The sequence below is a fragment of the Lissotriton helveticus genome, chromosome 1_1, assembly GCF_964261635.1.
Source record: "Lissotriton helveticus chromosome 1_1, aLisHel1.1, whole genome shotgun sequence".
NCBI classification, from domain to species: domain Eukaryota; kingdom Metazoa; phylum Chordata; class Amphibia; order Caudata; family Salamandridae; genus Lissotriton; species Lissotriton helveticus.
Window position 1 is genome coordinate 1,736,936,418 of NC_136057.1, and position 18,752 is coordinate 1,736,955,169.

The following is an 18,752-nucleotide window of genomic DNA, read 5'->3' on the forward strand; positions in this document are numbered from 1 at the left end:
AATAGTATCCTATTCATCAACATAGAAAGGCTAAACGGCAAAGTAGTCCCCGTTGGATTCGAAACTCTCAGATCTCAAAAGTGGTAGGTCACGCCTGTCCTCTTTCTGTTCCAACGCTTGACGGAAGCTAGAGGCTGCGCCGAGCCGCCGATACAATTCAGGAAATAAATAACGGCCATGTGTTTACGTGTTACTGTTGAGCAAGGATTAAGAGCCGGTAGGTGAAAACACGTGTATAAAAGTATCAGCATTGTTTTGAAACGTGGCGTCTAGCCCTCTATTTGCTATACGAGTCGTTTAGACAGCTTTCATACATTTTAAGTGATTTTGTCTTGTGTTCGCCCATTAGGTTTCCCGTTCAAAAGGGAAAATACCACCTTTCTCTACTTTTCCACATTTTTTCATTGACGTACAAATATAAGCCTGGCCAGTAAAATAACAGCCAGGTGGCAGCCTTAGTTCTGTAACATGCGCCCCCAGCTGCAAAGGTCCCACGTTTTTCACAAGTGATTTTTTAGCCCATTATAGTTTTTTAGGTCTCGCCTGAGACATCGCCGAGACATTTAGTAAGTGGCTTTTAAAAGTGCCACCAGAGGCTGTTGCCGGCCTACAGCTTGGGTTCACGAGCTTGTGCACGTGCACAGCTGCCATCTGTGTTTTTATTGCTGTTATAAGGCTCCTCTACTTGCACTACCACCCCCTCCCTTTTCCCCCTCCCTCCTGGTCCGCTTCATTTGTGCCTTCTAGCTGAGAATCATGCTCCTCTGCTCGCACTCCCCTCCCTCCCTTCTCCCTTTCCCTCTTCGTCAGTTTCATTTGTGTCTTCTATCACTGTGAATGCTCCTGCTTTCACCAGGCACACACACCGCCAGCCGTCAGTGCACGCTTTCACCAGACACACACCCCGCCAGCCGTCAGTGCACGCTTCCACCGGGCACACACACCACCAGCCGTCAGTGTACGCTTCCACCGGGCGCACACACCACCAGCCATCAGTGCACGCTTCCATCGGGCACACACACCACCAGCCGTCAGTGCACGCTTCCACTGGGCACACACACCACCAGCCGTCAGTTCACACTTTCACTGGGCGCACACACCACCAGCCGTCTGTGCACGCTTCCACCAGGGACACACACAACCAGCCGTCAGTGCACGCTTCCACCGGGCACACACACCACCAGCAGTCAGTGCACGCTTCCACCGGGCGCACACACCTCCAGCCGTCAGTGCACGCTTTCACCGGGCACACACACCACAAGCCATCAGTGCACACTTTCACCAGGCACACACACCACCAGCCGTCAGTGCACAATTTCACCAGGCACAGACACTACCAGCCATCACACACTACCAGCCGTCGGTGCATGCTTCCACCAGGAACACACCACCAGCCGTCAGTGTACGCTTCCACCAGGCACACACACAACCAGACGTCTGTGCATGCTTCCACCAGGGGCACACACCACCGGCCGTCGGTAAACGCTTCCACCGGGGGCACACACCACCAGCCATCAGTGCACGCTTTCACCGGGCACACACACCACCAGCCGTCAGTGCACGCTTCCACCGCACACACACCACCAGCCGTCAGTGCACGCTTCCACCGCGCACACACCACCAGCCATCAGTGCACACTTTCACCAGGCACACACACCACCAGCCGTCAGTGCACAATTTCACCAGGCACACACACTACCAGCCATCACACACTACCAGCCATCGGTGCATGCTTCCACCAGGCACACACCACCAGCCGTCAGTGTACACTTCCACCGGGGGCACACACCACCAGCCGTCAGTGCACACTTCCACCGGGCACACACACCACCAGCCGTCAGTGCACGCTTTCACCGGGCACACACCACCAGCCGTCAGTGCACGCTTCCACCGCACACACACCACCAGCCGTCAGTGCACACTTTCACCAGGCACACACACCACCAGCCGTCAGTGCACAATTTCACCAGGCAAACACACTACCAGCCATCACACACTACCAGCCGTCGGTGCATGCTTCCACCAGGAACACACCACCAGCCGTCAATGTACGCTTCCACCAGGCACACACACAACCAGCCGTCAGTGCAGCAGGCAGGCTCTTCTCAGAGTTTCTTGGTAAATATGTGCCTGGGAGGGAGTGGGTCGAGTTTCCTTAAACCATGCTGAGTATGCAGGTGCAGTGCATGAACTCCTGTGTGAGTGAGTTATGCTGCCTGGGGCTCACTCGCTCCACACTTGTAAATTGCGCCTGCACACAGGCTTTTTCTCATTTGCAAAGTTCTGCGCATGCGCACAGCTAGGAAACCCCCAAACTCCCGGGAATGACTGCTTCCTACAAGCAGAATGGAAACAACATTCAGAGCAATGAAAACAAGTTCATTTGATGCAAAGAACTGTTAACAAAAACCATGTCCAGCTATTGTAGATCTGGCAACTTAAACAAAACAGAGACAAAAAACAATCAAGCATTGGCATAGCCAATAAGTCTCGCTTTTTGGACCCTATAAGTATTTAGTTATGCAGCAGAATATCTTTGGTGCAACAACACCAACTGTTGCATGGCTAAAGACTTATAAGGTCCCAAATGTGAGACCTATTAGCTATGCCAATGTTTGCTTTAATAGGATTCTGGGATTTGTAGTGCTATTATTATATTGGGTTAAATAAGACGATATGATAATTCTAAGAAAAAAACAGAACTGGGATAACTTATCAAGCATGGCCCTCATACTTGGCAGCTAAGCAGCTGGCACGGTGCAGGCAGATGATCCCTGTTTATTGTTCGAGAGAGAGCCTCTTATTTTACAGTGCGCTGCCTTTCCTCTTAACGATTGCTCACGGCATCAGTTCCTCATCCACACAAACTCAGACCCCTCCTGATACCTGTTGAAATAGGACGCTCCTGAGGCGGAAGCCGGGAGTTTGCGCTCCTAAGTTGTTTTAAAAATTGTATTTGTATTGGCACAGCTCTTTGTTTTTAATCCTTTAATAATTTGACAAACTGTGATAAATTTGCTATTTGCACTCACCCACCTGCCAACAGTTGGGGGCTTGAAATACAACGAAATCCGAGCACCGAGAGCCGAGTTTGGGGCTCTTGACACTCACACAGAGCCTTCCCCGGGGGCGACGATTTGGGCCGCCATCTTGGGGGTATAGGCAGGGTTGGCGCTCTAGCGCTCGGGCGATTTTCGGCCCGAGCTCTTCAAAAACGAGCTAATTTTCATTCTGCCTCCTGATACCTGTTGAAATAGGACGCTCCTGAGGCGGAAGCCGGGAGTTTGCGCTCCAAAGTTGTTTTAAAAATTGTATTTGTATTGGCACAGCTCTTTGTTTTTAATCCTTTAATAATTTGACAAACTGTGATAAATTTGCTATTTGCACTCACCCACCTGCCAACAGTTGGGGGCTTGAAATACAACGAAATCCGAGCACCGAGAGCCGAGTTTGGGGCTCTTGACACTCACACAGAGCCTTCCCCGGGGGCGACGATTTGGGCCGCCATCTTGGGGGTAAAGGCAGGGTTGGCGCTCTAGCGCTCGGGCGATTTTCGGCCCGAGCTCTTAAAAAACGAGCTAATTTTCATTCTGCCTCCTGATACCTGTTGAAATAGGACGCTCCTGAGGCGGAAGCCGGGAGTTTGCGCTCCAAAGTTGTTTTAAAAATTGTATTTGTATTGGCACAGCTCTTTGTTTTTAATCCTTTAATAATTTGACAAACTGTGATAAATTTGCTATTTGCACTCACCCACCTGCCAACAGTTGGGGGCTTGAAATACAACGAAATCCGAGCACCGAGAGCCGAGTTTGGGGCTCTTGACACTCACACAGAGCCTTCCCCGGGGGCGACGATTTGGGCCGCCATCTTGGGGGTAAAGGCAGGGTTGGCGCTCTAGCGCTCGGGCGATTTTCGGCCCGAGCTCTTCAAAAACGAGCTAATTTTCATTCTGCCTCCTGATACCTGTTGAAATAGGACGCTCCTGAGGCGGAAGCCGGGAGTTTGCGCTCCAAAGTTGTTTTAAAAATTGTATTTGTATTGGCACAGCTCTTTGTTTTTAATCCTTTAATAATTTGACAAACTGTGATAAATTTGCTATTTGCACTCACCCACCTGCCAACAGTTGGGGGCCTGAAATACAACGAAATCCGAGCACCGAGAGCCGAGTTTGGGGCTCTTGACACTCACACAGAGCCTTCCCCGGGGGCGACGATTTGGGCCGCCATCTTGGGGGTAAAGGCAGGGTTGGCGCTCTAGCGCTCGGGCGATTTTCGGCCCGAGCTCTTCAAAAACGAGCTAATTTTCATTCTGCCTCCTGATACCTGTTGAAATAGGACGCTCCTGAGGCGGAAGCCGGGAGTTTGCGCTCCAAAGTTGTTTTAAAAATTGTATTTGTATTGGCACAGCTCTTTGTTTTTAATCCTTTAATAATTTGACAAACTGTGATAAATTTGCTATTTGCACTCACCCACCTGCCAACAGTTGGGGGCTTGAAATACAACGAAATCCGAGCACCGAGAGCCGAGTTTGGGGCTCTTGACACTCACACAGAGCCTTCCCCGGGGGCGACGATTTGGGCCGCCATCTTGGGGGTAAAGGCAGGGTTGGCGCTCTAGCGCTCGGGCGATTTTCGGCCCGAGCTCTTCAAAAACGAGCTAATTTTCATTCTGCCTCCTGATACCTGTTGAAATAGGACGCTCCTGAGGCGGAAGCCGGGAGTTTGCGCTCCAAAGTTGTTTTAAAAATTGTATTTGTATTGGCACAGCTCTTTGTTTTTAATCCTTTAATAATTTGACAAACTGTGATAAATTTTCCATTTGCACTCACCCACCTGCCAACAGTTGGGGGCTTGAAATACAACGAAATCCGAGCACCGAGAGCCGAGTTTGGGGCTCTTGACACTCACACAGAGCCTTCCCCGGGGGCGACGATTTGGGCCGCCATCTTGGGGGTAAAGGCAGGGTTGGCGCTCTAGCGCTCGGGCGATCTTCAAAAACGAGCTAATTTTCATTCTGCCTCCTGATACCTGATGGAAATTTCCGAGGCCATTCGGGAGTGCCTGGACGAAGGAGGCAGAGCGGCTCTGATTTTATTAGACCTCTCTGCCGCCTTCGATACTGTCCCTCACTCCCTTCTGCTTACTAGATTAGCGGCCATAGGCATTACAGGTTCTGCTCTTGATTGGCTAACGTCCTTTTTGGACAATAGATTCCAACAAGTCTGGATGCCGCCCTTCGCCTCTTCCCCCAAGAAACTTGTAACAGGTGTACCGCAGGGCTCTACTCTTAGCCCCCTGCTTTTTAATATTTATTTAACCCCGCTTATTTTTCTTGCTGAACAATTGGGAGCAAAAATAATGGCTTACGCTGACGACACTCAACTCCTGTTTACTTGGCCCAAAAACAACCTGGATACATCTGGAGCCCAAACCTGTTTGTCATCTGTCTTTCGTTGGCTTGCCCTCGCCCAATTGAAATGCAACGAAAGCAAATCTGAAATTTTGCTTTATGGCTCCTTCCCAGACAACTTTGGCAACTCTCTCTGGCCACCCGATCTACCTTGTCCCAAATCCATCGGTGGCCCTGCTAAAAATCTCGGAGTCTGGTTTAATAATGACCTTAAATATGAGGATCACATAAAAAGACTCACCGGGACCTGCTTTGCTACACTTAAAACTTTACGCAGGTTCTTTCCACTTCTCCCGAGAGCGGCCAAAGAGACCGTCATCCGTGCCCTGATATTATCCAGATTAGATTACGCAAATGGCCTCTTCTGCGGCCTTCCTGCTTATCTGGTCCATCGTCTCCAGGTTATACAAAATGCCGCTGTACGGCTTTTGTTTAACATTCCAAAAAGCTCAAGTGTCCGTCAATCTCTCCGTACCCTACACTGGCTCCCGGTTGCTCACAGGATTTTATTTAAAATCCTGGTCTTTGCCTTCCGAGCTGTCCATCAAGCCGGTCCTGTGTACTTAAGAAAAAGATTTTCCCTATAGGTTCCCAACCGCCCCCTTAGATCAGCTAATTTACACCAAATGAATGTTCCAAAATTCAAATATAGCAGGCTTGGCGGCCAATCCATCTCAGTCCGAGCGGCGAGAGCATGGAACACCCTCCCACAACAGCTAAGAACAGCTCCTTCCATTACTCTGTTCAAGAAAGGACTGAAGACCTATCTTTTTAACATCAATGTATAGGATCTTCCTCTACCTCTTCTTCCCCCTTCTTCGCGCCAGGATACTATTTTTTTAGTAATAGAGCGTGTTATAAAAGCCCAAAATAAATAAAATAAAATAAATAAACCTGTTGAAATAGGACGCTCCTGAGGCGGAAGCCGGGAGTTTGCGCTCCAAAGTTGTTTTAAAAATTGTATTTGTATTGGCACAGCTCTTTGTTTTTAATCCTTTAATAATTTGACAAACTGTGATAAATTTGCTATTTGCACTCACCCACCTGCCAACAGTTGGGGGCCTGAAATACAACGAAATCCGAGCACCGAGAGCCGAGTTTGGGGCTCTTGACACTCACACAGAGCCTTCCCCGGGGGCGACGATTTGGGCCGCCATCTTGGGGGTAAAGGCAGGGTTGGCGCTCTAGCGCTCGGGCGATTTTCGGCCCGAGCTCTTCAAAAACGAGCTAATTTTCATTCTGCCTCCTGATACCTGTTGAAATAGGACGCTCCTGAGGCGGAAGCCGGGAGTTTGCGCTCCAAAGTTGTTTTAAAAATTGTATTTGTATTGGCACAGCTCTTTGTTTTTAATCCTTTAATAATTTGACAAACTGTGATAAATTTGCTATTTGCACTCACCCACCTGCCAACAGTTGGGGGCTTGAAATACAACGAAATCCGAGCACCGAGAGCCGAGTTTGGGGCTCTTGACACTCACACAGAGCCTTCCCCGGGGGCGACGATTTGGGCCGCCATCTTGGGGGTAAAGGCAGGGTTGGCGCTCTAGCGCTCGGGCGATTTTCGGCCCTAGCTCTACAAAATGAAAGTCATTTCCCGTCCGCGCAGCGGGCGGGCGCAGCGGGCGGGCGCAGCGGGCGCGCCAGAGGCAAGCCCGTCTGGGCCCGTCCGGGCCCGACCGGACCTAGGGCCATCCACTATGCCGGCGGACAACAGATACCCGGTAAGCTATTCTAGGGAGGAACTCATGCTTCTACAGGACAATAAAGGAGTGAGCTGTTCCCAGTCGGACTACCTCGATGATCATTTCTCTCGTTGCAAACACTGTCCTGACATAATTAACGATAGGGAACCTTGTAGAGATATTAGGATGGCACTATTAAACTGCAGGTCCCTACCTAAACACGCAGTTGAGATTAGTTTACTAATCGAAGACAACAAACTGGACCTACTCTTCCTCACTGAGACATGGCTGCACTCTAACTCAGATTATGATATCAACACCGCCCTGCCAAATGGCTTTTCTATTCAATGTCAGCATAGGGCGCAAGGGAAAGGCGGGGGCCTCGCAATAATCTATAAAGACACGTATTCCTGTAGAATCGAGGATGGTGGTGTCCTAGATTCTGAGAGTGTCCAATTCCATATTCAAACTTCCCCCACCAAGTCAGTTGTAGGACTTTTTATTTATCGCCCACCAGGTCATATAAAACAGTTTACAGGATCCCTACTAGAAACTATATTGGGGACAGCAGCACAGTCGCCCAATTTTTTAGTTCTGGGAGACCTGAACCTACATTTTGATGATCCCACTGACAAGGCGGCCTCTGACCTCAGTACGGACCTTAAAGCACTGGGTATAACACTCCTAAATACAGAGAGCACACACACTAAGGGACATTTGTTGGACCCTATTTTTTCTAATAATAGCCTCATTACGGTTAAGCCCCCACTACCACTTCCATGGTCGGACCACTTTATGGTCCCCTTCTCCTGGAGAATTCCTCAAGAAGGAAAAAACGCCCCCCGCCCGCGAACTCTACAGAGAGCATGGGCAAAATTATCAGTGGAAGATTGGTCCCAGGCCCTAGAACAAACAGCCCCTATGGCAGAATCGGACCCTCTATTAGCAGATCTAAACTTTCAGAACTGGCTTACCAATTCCCTTAATGTAGTACTGCCCCTGAAAAAGATCACTAAGAAAAGTAGCACCTTCAAATCTCCATGGTACACCACAGAATTGAGGGATCTCAAGAAAAACTGTAAAAAGCTGGAACGCACGTACCCTGCGATCCTCAAACCAAAACCTCCTATGTGTTCCACGCATAAAACTCTGCCGCATGGGCGGCCGCTCTTTCAGGTTCCTTGGAGCTAAACTATGGAACAGCCTGCCACAACACATCCGCTCCATAGAAAGCCTACTGGCGTTCCGGAAAGCAATTAAAACGCTCCTATTCCCTCTCCCCTAATTCCCTCCCACCCTCTCCCGCTCTGACCAGGGTCTGTGGTTCTTAGCGCCGGGACGCCTCATCGCTGGGGCAGCTGTTTGCGCTCTACCAAAACAATACAATACAATACAATACGCACCTGGAGGAAGGACTGGGCAGCCAACAGTAAGCTCTCCTATCAGGCGGCTTTAAGACTGTATAAAGCCGCACGGCAGAAAACCCAGGCAACCTTTTTTGAGGAAAAAATTAACACATCCGCCAATTCCTCTAAGGAGACCTTTAAAATTGTAAAGCAACTGCTTAAATCCCCCACTCCAATCACCAACCAGGAATGCACAGAAGCCAGATGTGACTTGCTTGCAGAGTATTTCGACACCAAAGTCCAACGAATACTTGACTCCCTCCCACAGGCTGTCCCCGCTGCTAGCGATGAAGCCCCTCCTGCTCCGATTCATTCTCCCCGGCTGGACAGTCTTAGAACCATCACTAGGGATGACTTCCGTAATACGCTCTCCGTAGTGAAGAGCGGGTCTCCATCTGACCCTACACCCTTGTATATCCTCAAACAAGTGGCTGATACCATCACCCCCCTTGCAACAGATTTACTAAATGCCTCATTCACTAAAGGGGTGGTCCCACCTAGTTGGAAGCAAGCAAGAATCAAAACTCTTCTGAAAAAACCAGGCCTAGATATGGCCGACTTGGCCAACTATCGCCCTATCTCGCTGCTGCCTGGTCTGGGAAAAATTGCCGAAAGAATTGTAAACAAACAGCTCTCCGGGTTTTTGGAAAATAATGATCTGTTGAGTGGCTCGCAAACAGGCTTCCGCCCAGGCCAGGGCACTGATACAGCCCTCATAGTGGTAACTGAGGAAGCAAGATGCATCTTGGATTCAGGGGGATCCGGGGTCCTGATCCTCCTGGATCTAAGCGCCGCATTTGATACGGTGGACCATAAAATACTAGTCCACCGTCTTGCGAGACTCGGGATCACGGGAATGGCCCTGAAATGGCTGGAATCCTTTCTGGAGGAACGAGCATTTAAGATCTGGGAAAATGGCGTCATGTCCAAATCTACTCCTCTCCAGTGTGGAGTCCCCCAGGGCTCATCCCTGAGCCCTACCTTATTCAATGTTTATATGGCCCCACTGGAGGAGGTAGTAGCCCCGTTCGGGATTAAATGCGTCACCTATGCAGATGACACCCAACTAGTCGTCTCGCTGACGCAAAATTCAGGATGCTCAGACAACCTCTCGGATAACCTCTCGGCCTGCCTCTCGGAAATTTTCTCCTGGATGTCTAACTCCAAGCTCAAATTAAACGGAGCAAAAACCGAGATTTTGATTCTGGGTCACCAACTCTCCTCTCTACCCAATACATCTTGGCCCCCCTGTATGGGAGTGGTGCCCTCACCAAAAGACAAAATCAAGAGCTTGGGGGTATGGTTCGAGCCGGAACTAACCTTCAGGGCACATGCCCAGAAAGTGGCAGGCACATGTTTCGGCCTGCTCCGAACTGTGCGGAAAGTCCTCCCACTGCTACCCTTCCAATCTAGAAAATTACTAATTCAGGGATTGATCCTGTCTAGATTGGATTTTAGTAATGCTCTGCTCCTGGCAGCCCCGGAAGCCACTATCAACGCCCTACAACGAGTGCAAAACGCGGCTGCCAGGGTGCTCCTGGGTGCCCCAAGAAGAGCCTCAGCAAAACCGTTGTTGAAAACCTTGCACTGGCTCCCAGTGCGCGAGCGCATCTCCTTTAAAGCATCATGCATTGTCCACAAAGCCCTTCAAGGCAAAGGACCCCAGGCCCTAAGTAGCTTGATACGCCCGTACAGACCCCCACGGGCCTTGAGATCGGACCTTGAAAACCTGGTCATAGTCCCCAGAATTAGGAAGGCCCGCTCGGGAGGCCGGCGCTTCTCGGTAAATGCAGCAAAGACCTGGAACGCCCTCCCCAGACACATTCGCACTGAACCGTCCCTCAGCAAATTTCGTAAATGTCTCAAATTTTTTCTTTTCCCTAAAACCTTTTAAATTCCCTTGCCCCCCCTTAGAGCTTCTTATTTTCGCATGGTAGCGCTGGGACGCTCACGGGCAGCCATGCGCTTTATAAATCCAATTTCATTTCATTTCATTTCATTCATCTGTTTACCTTTATCAAAAATGGAATCCTTCGTTTATAAGGCAATTTCCCAAAATATGTGATCTTTGATCAACCTTTGTCTTCATTATTCACTGAGCATGTGTTCATCATGCCATACCCATGGCACTGTGCGAACATTCACTGCTCGTTGTTCCCATGTTCTTTGAGCCTTGTGCCCCATCTGCAAGACTTTTACCCCCTGCTCTGCTAAACATGGGCAAGCTCCTGCTTCAACCTAACAGGTGACCTTTCACCTGTGGTTCAATCCTTTTCCTATGCTTTCAGTCAAGTATCTGTTTCTAGCACATCCATGTGCCCTTCACTTCTGGCATAATCTCTTTCCTTCTACTTCCGAGTAAATGTCAGCTTCCAGCCTGCTGGGTGACAATTTACTTCTGATGTAACCTTTTACTTTCTACTTCCCGGCAAGCATTTGCTTTCAGCCCAGGAATGGATATCTATATATTAGGTGAACATTTGCACCCTTCCTTTTCAAGGTGACAAAGTCACCTTTACTTTAACTTATTCTGGGCCTCTGGCTCTGCCTTGGAGTGTTTCCCTCTGGTTCAGGGATGCCATTGCAGTAACCTGCTAGTACACCTTCTGTTCTCACGTTAATTTTTTGTAGACATTGTTGGCCCTTGGCTGCAGGCCCATCCCACGCAGTGCTTCAGACACTTAAACCAAGCAGGACCACCTTGTAAGTCCCATATATGCCCCTGCAACGGCTTCTTAGGGACATTAATAAAGCTTCCCTGGGAATGCATTCCGCCGTGGCTTACCATTGGCTTTGTGATTTGTAATTCACATTTACTTACTTTCTATTTGTTGGCTATTTTTGTTTTAGGCTATCAAGCTTTAGTTTGTCCCTCATGTGGAACGTACCCTTATTAGGTCTCGCCTAGCGAATGCAGCGCATGTAATGCTTCGCTTGGCGAGACTCTATTGTTGTCGCTTAGGTGCTGGAAGTGAGACAAACAATGTGTGCTCACAGACAGTCAATGTGCGCGCGCATGGCGTCTCCCCTCGGCTCCCACCGCGCACTCAAACGCAACTCGGAGCACAGCAACACCATTAACCAGCCTGCTATAAAGCAACTCGGAGCACAGCAACACCATTAACCAGCCTGCTATAAATAGAAACACTTTAGCGCCTTTTAAAAGTGCCTTGATGTGGTGACTGGTTTTAAAGGTGCTTTCTTTGAGAACAACCAGGTGTGAGAGAATCCAGGAAACAAGAGCTGTTAAAGAGAAGAATAAACACATGCCTCCAAAGGGCGCGGGCGTATAAATCACAATAGCCACACAGGGGGGCCCAGGCCGAGCAGCGCCACACAGGATCCCAGACACAGAAAGATTATAGACTGCCGACTTTGGTGCTGGAAACCAGGGTTCAAGCCTCGTTTATAGAAAAATATTTCTGTGCGTGCATGACATGCCCTTCAGCCCTAAAGGCAATTGACATGCTTGTTAATGCGCTTGAATACTTGAATGTATGAATTAAAGGTCAGAGAGGGTACTAGCGAGAATGAGCACGAAGTGTACCTTTAGATTAATAACTGTATTAGTAATTATTTATTTGGAGAAGAGACTTTTTCAAGGTATTATTGGAACCCGTTTTGTCCTATTGACAAATACGGGTACGATTGTGTGATTTTGCAATAGTATGCACGGGATATGTGTATCTGTCTCAGCGGCCATTACAAACTCATTTTAAGAGCAGTGCCTAAGCATTTCATTGTGCGTCTCTTGTCACCACAACGTCCATGCTATCCTCGCACACAAGATAGTTGGGCATAGAAACAGAATGTACGTTGATCACTCAGCACTTTGGAAGCAATCAAGATTCCACTCACCTGGTGTACTTACAGTAAATCTAAAGTCTATCGTAATACTCTGAAGACTGCCTTCTGTGTAACAGACCATTTTCCGCTGAGTCACAAGACAGGAATTGCAGTGTTATGTTGTTTCCAAACTGGAATGGCTTCCTGTATATTCTCTGCTACCTAGAGTACTCCAATCCATCATAGCAAAATATTTTTTAATGTGTCACTTCCTGTTTCCTCTACCTTCCCACTTCCGTTTTTTTCCTAATTAAGGAGTCTGAACATGCCGTTCCTTTTTTTACGTAGCGCTAAGCATCGCACTTGTATCGCTTCTAAGCGCTCTAAAGAGTGTTACATTTGCCCAATTTATGGTGCCTAGGTACCCACTTCAAAAGCATGAATAGTCTGCTGCGATGGTTCAGACCAGTACATAATAAAAATAACAAGCATTTGCAATGCAATAGGTCTCGCATTATTAAGGTTTGAGCTATTGGTGTTGGATTATTTAGCAATGCCAATAGCTCAAACTTTAATAATGCGAGACCTATTGCATTGCAAATGCTTGTTACTGTATTCTTCCACAAGTGCTCACTTTCTGTAAGCAGACTTTAAATCTTGTTCTTATCTTGTCACATTTGCTGTGCCTTCAAAGGCAGTGGTCAAATGTGAGGCTGTGTCTTCCGAGGGAGCTTAACCTTCACTTTTCTATCTCTGACTTCAAAGTGAGACAATCTTCCTGTGAAAGAAAACGTTTTTTTTCCAGCACACAACATTTAAATGTCTGTAAATGAACTGTGCATATCTTTCAGAATAAATCAGAATTAGGAAAGCACAAATTAAGCTTTTTTTTGTAATTCTGAAGTGTGGTGGCAACACATTTTTATTTCAATTAAAATAAATCAATACACTAGGTCATGAGATTTCCATACATTGTTATTGTTTGTGCGCTGTATTCTTTTATCAGTAAAACTATATGTCTCTGAAAATGTAATGGCCATTTCAATTGAAAATGTGTTATCTCTAATGGCAGTGCGCTAACACACCATGCATACTCCACTCTACACACTCCACTCAAAAACACTCTACTCTATGCCACTCCACAACATTTCACTCCACTCTACACCATGTCACTGCACTAGGCGCCACGCCACGACACAACACTCTGACGTGCCCCTCTAAGATACTCTACGACATGCCACTGCACTCTACGCCACTCCGTGACATTCTACTCCACTGTACGCAACTCCCTCTACGCCACTCCACTCCAACACACTGCTCAACACAGTTCCCAACTCTGCGCCACTCCAACCTGTGCTCTCCCACTCTGCGCCTCCCACCCCGCACCCCACCTCCACTCTGCGTCCGCCCACCACTCTGTGTCCCCCCACTCTGTGTGCTCCCCTCCACTCTGCGACCCCCCTCCACTCTGCGACCCCCCTCCACTCTGCGACCCCCCCTCCACTCTGCGACCCCCCCTCCACTCTGTGTCCACTCCATTCTGCTCCCCTACCTGCACCCCACCCCCATTCATCATCCCTATTGCATCATCCCTATTGCATCATGGTCTACACCACTGCAGACAGCTTTCACTTATTTAGCAGGGTGTCCTAAAATTCTGCCTCTCAGTTTTCAGCCATTGTTTCTTTTTAAGGAACCTTACTCATTCATTCATATTCCTTCCTGAATAGTACTATTGTTTACAGGCATAACTATTTGGTTCTTATTAACTTGATGAATGTTTAATATTTGCATGAAAATGACAACTTTGAGTTTAGCAACACATACAAATAAGATTTGTAATTATTTTATTCTTTGGAAGAATTTATATTCATGTATTTACCACACACAATAAGCATTTAGGTCTTCAATATCCTTTGAGAATGCAGTTTTCTCTCCCGCTCCTTGACGTTTTGGGGGTTATCTCTAGAAAGTTTGACCTTCAGAGCCAATAGAATGTAGGAATATTCGTAACTTGTTACTGGTGTCAAATGTTCCTCCTCAAAGACAACAAAAGAATAACATTCTCTTTGTTCTCAGTATTTATCCATATTTATATTGTTTGGTGTACAAATTAAGTAGCAACACGTGCATTGCCACATTTATTTAACCACTTGAATTTGATGTATTCCTTGTCCTATATCAACACGTTTCTTCACCGATTTCTTTCCCATCTCACTACTGAATTCCAACTATATTAAACTTCACAATAGAAGTCTAGTTCTTTTGCCAGCCACTGATTACCTGCATTACTTAGTTTCATTTCTGACCATAGAACACATGCACCAGCGAATATATGATGTGAGACTGCAGACAAACATCCCGCATACCATCATACCGCAAATTTGATCCCGCAAGTACTATTAGGTCGCAAATAAAAAGAACGAATACTTTTAAAACGAATATGCCTTTAACACGCATGTCTTTACAACGAAAAGGCATGCATATTAAAGGTATACTCGTTGTTAAAGTAGTTAAGGTAAGTATGAGTACACTACCCAACCCTACACGACACTGTAATGTAGTACCCCTGCACCACCCACCCTTGACACACAGTCCTTTTCCTACATTTACACAACCCAGCACGACCCCCCAACACTACCATAAAACACTTTACTTCCCTACACAACAACACTACCTTAATACACTACCCCCAGCATGACCCTACACAAACACTACAATACTACCCTAAACCACTACACCCCAGCATGACCCTACACTACACAAACACTACAACACTACCCTAAACCACTACACCCCAGCATGACCCTACACTACACAAACACTACAACACTACCCTAAACCACTACACCCCAGCATGACCCTACACTACACAAACACTACAACACTACCCTAATCCCTAAAACACTACACCCCAGCATGACCCTACACTACACAAACACTACAACACTACCTTTATACAATACCCCCAGCATGACCCTACACAAACACTACAATACTACCCTAAACCACTACACCCCAGCATGACCCTACACTACACAAACACTACAACACTACCCTAAACCACTACACCCCAGCATGACCCTACACTACACAAACACTACAACACTACCATAATCCCTAAAACACTACACCCCAGCATGACCCTACACTACACAAACACTACAACACTACCCTAAACTCTAAAACACTACCCCTACATGACCCTACACTACACAAAAACTACAACACTACCCTAAACCCTAAAACACTACACCCCAGCATGACCCTACACTACACAAACACTACAACGAATATATGATGTCAGACCGCAGACAAACATCCCGCATACCATCATACCGCAAATTTGATCCCGCAAGTACTATTAGGCCGCAAATAAAAAGAACGAATACTTTTAAAACGAATATGCCTTTAACACGCATGCCTTTACAACGAAAAGGCATGCATATTAAAGGTATACTCGTTGTTAAAGTAGTTAAGGTAAGTATGAGTACACTACCCAACCCTACACGATACTGTAATGTAGTACCCCTGCACCACCCACCCTTGACACACAGTCCTTTTCCTACATTTACACAACCCAGCACGACCCCCCAACACTACCATAAAGCACTTTACTTCCCTACACATACACTACAACACTACCTTAATACACTACCCCCAGCATGACACTACACAAACACTACAATACTACCCTAAACCACTACACCCTAGCATGACCCTACACTACACAAACACTACAACACTACCCTAAACCCTAAAACACTACACCCCAGCATGACCCTACACTACACAAACACTACAACACTACCCTAAACTCTAAAACACTACCCCTACATGACCCTACACTACACAAAAACTACAACACTACCCTAAAACACTACCTCCAGCATGACCCTACACTACACAAACACTACAACACTACCCTAAACCCTAAAACACTACACCCCAGCACGACCCTACACTACACAAACACTACAACACTACCCTAAACCCTAAAACACTACCCCTGCATGACCCTACACTACAACACTACCCTAAACCCTATAACACTTCCCCCAGCATGACCCTACACTACAACCCTACCCAAAACCCTAAAACACTACCCCCAGCATGACCCTACACTACACAAACACTACAACACTACCGTAAACCCTAAAACACTACCCCCAGCATAACCCTACACTACACAAACACTACAACACTACCCTAAACCCTAAAACACTAACCCCAACATGACCCTACACTACACAAACTCTACAACACTTCCCTAAACCCTAAAACACCACCCCCAGCATGACCCTACACTACATAAACACTACATCTCTACCCTAAACCCTAAAACACTACCCCTGCATGACCCTACACTACACAACACAAACACTACAACACTACCCTAAACCCTTAAACACTACCCCCAGCATGACCCTACACTACACAAACACTACAACACTACCGTAAACCACTACCCCCAGCATAACCCTACACTACAAGACTACCCTAAAACACTACCCCCAGCATGACCCTACACTACACAAACACTACAACACTACCCTAACCCCTATAACACTTCCCCCAGCACGACCCTACACTAAACCACCACAACTCTACACTACACTAACACAACACTACACTACACAATAACTACCCCAGCACAACCCCCACCCCTAAAAAATTAACCCAAACCCCCTTACCTCTCTCGTCATCGTGGTTTTCAAAACGCAAATGCATTTACCATAAATGCCTTTACAACGTAATTCGTTGTAAAGGCATGCGTGATAAATGCACATGCGTTTTGAAAAAATGCGGCATGATGGTATGCAAGGTCAATGTCCTTGCGGGTAAATGGTATGCGGCCTGAAAGTCTGCGGGATTAAAAATGCGGGATAATGGCTGCAAACCTGCACCACCCCTCATCATAGTTCTTGCATTGTCTCCTCAACTACATAAGAAATCTTTCCCTTACATCACACATACAGGGCTTTTTTTAAAGAGAAGCCTGGCACAGGGGGATTTGTTTGGGGAAAAAGGAACGTTATTGCATTACCCTAGGTCGTGGTACTTGTTATGCTCTGATGGAGCTCCTTCCTCCCATTTACAGAAAAGGTATAGTGTCCGTGCTTAGCTCAAATGTAGTAGGAATGGTGTTCTGCACATATACTGGGTTTCTCTTTCAGCCAAGCAGATAAAGAGGTCTCAGGTTGAATCTGTTTAGAGAGAGACTGATCAGCATTTAAAGTAGTTGTTTGTTGGATACTGCTTGATTGAGTAGTGCATTAACCTAATGTTATGCTGTCCAATCACTATCCTTCCACAATGGACAAGCATACTGCAAAAATAAAGGGATCCACCCTTATGGGAAAGTATAGAAGTGTTCCTCCAGACTACGTGTGTCTCATACAGTGGTGGAAAGCACCCAGTTTTGTTTAAATACCCCTCACCCACCAAAAGGACCCTTGGTGGCATGCTTCATCATCGGGGTCTTCCAGCCCCGCTGCGGGATGGGGCGTGCTATGACTTACGAATACGTGGGAGCACTGGTTATGAAAAACAATACTATGTGTGATGTAGAAGTTTGAGTGGAAGGGTTTAGCGGGTTTAGGAGGAAAGGGCAAGAGGCGAGTTTTCGTGATACCGGGTTTTATTTGCAAATACAGAAAGTATGTACACGTTTTCCTCAAAGGGGGCCTCCGTGGAGATCGGCTTCTTTCAGATCGTCTCTTTGGCCTGTTACGGTCTTCCTCCTTCTTGCTTCATCTGGCGCTTCTCCGGGAGTTATACTCTTCAGGCTCCGTGTTGGTAGCAGGCGGACCGTGAGGGGAGAAAAGGAAGAGAGGACGGGTATCAGTCCTATGCCCGATGTCCTAACGGTTGATAGGGGTAGGGAGTGAGGGAACACCGCGGGTGAATATTTACAGTCTCGTGTGAGGGACAGGGGGGTGCTGGAAGGGGTTACCGGGGAATACAACAGGGTATGAGGTCACGGGACTGACCTACCCCTTCTCCCCACCTAACCCGCTACACGGATCCGTACCTCGGTGAGCCACACACCTCCTGGCGTGCGGCTGGGCGGCTCGTGGTGCCGATGGCCTCCGGGCTCCCGCGTCGCCAACGGGTCTCTTCTCCTCTCCGCCGTAGGTGTTACTCCGGTTCCTCCTCTCACTCTGCTTCTCCAAGTACAATCTCCGACTCCTCGCTCGACTCCGCTCCACACTCGTCTCCAACTCCTCCGGTGAACAAGCCCACCTGTGCTTTGTCAGCTGCCGTACTTGACGTCGGTGCAGGCTCCTCCCACTCGCCTAGAGTGTGCCACTTAAAGAGACCGCCGTCTTCTTCCACCTCGTCCCGTGAGCGGCATAGTTCCATTGCATAATCGTTAGGCTGCGGAGACAAGAGGGGGGGTCACATGATGAATCCCCACAGGTGGGGATGAGTTCCTGGGCCGTTGGGGTGACGGCCTCTCCGCGCTA

The 18,752-nt window shown here is 47.7% G+C and overlaps 1 protein-coding gene across 1 annotated transcript in view; it reads left to right on the top strand.

Moving 5' to 3' along the window:
- The first annotated feature begins 79 nt into the window (after nt 1–79).
- WDR83 (WD repeat domain 83) overlaps nt 80–18,752 on the top strand; it is a 253,276-nt gene continuing 234,603 nt past the window's right edge. Inside the window, exon 1 of the mRNA XM_078689201.1 lies at nt 80–217. The gene's annotated coding sequence lies outside the window, so the exon portion shown is untranslated. The remainder of the gene's footprint in view (nt 218–18,752) is intronic.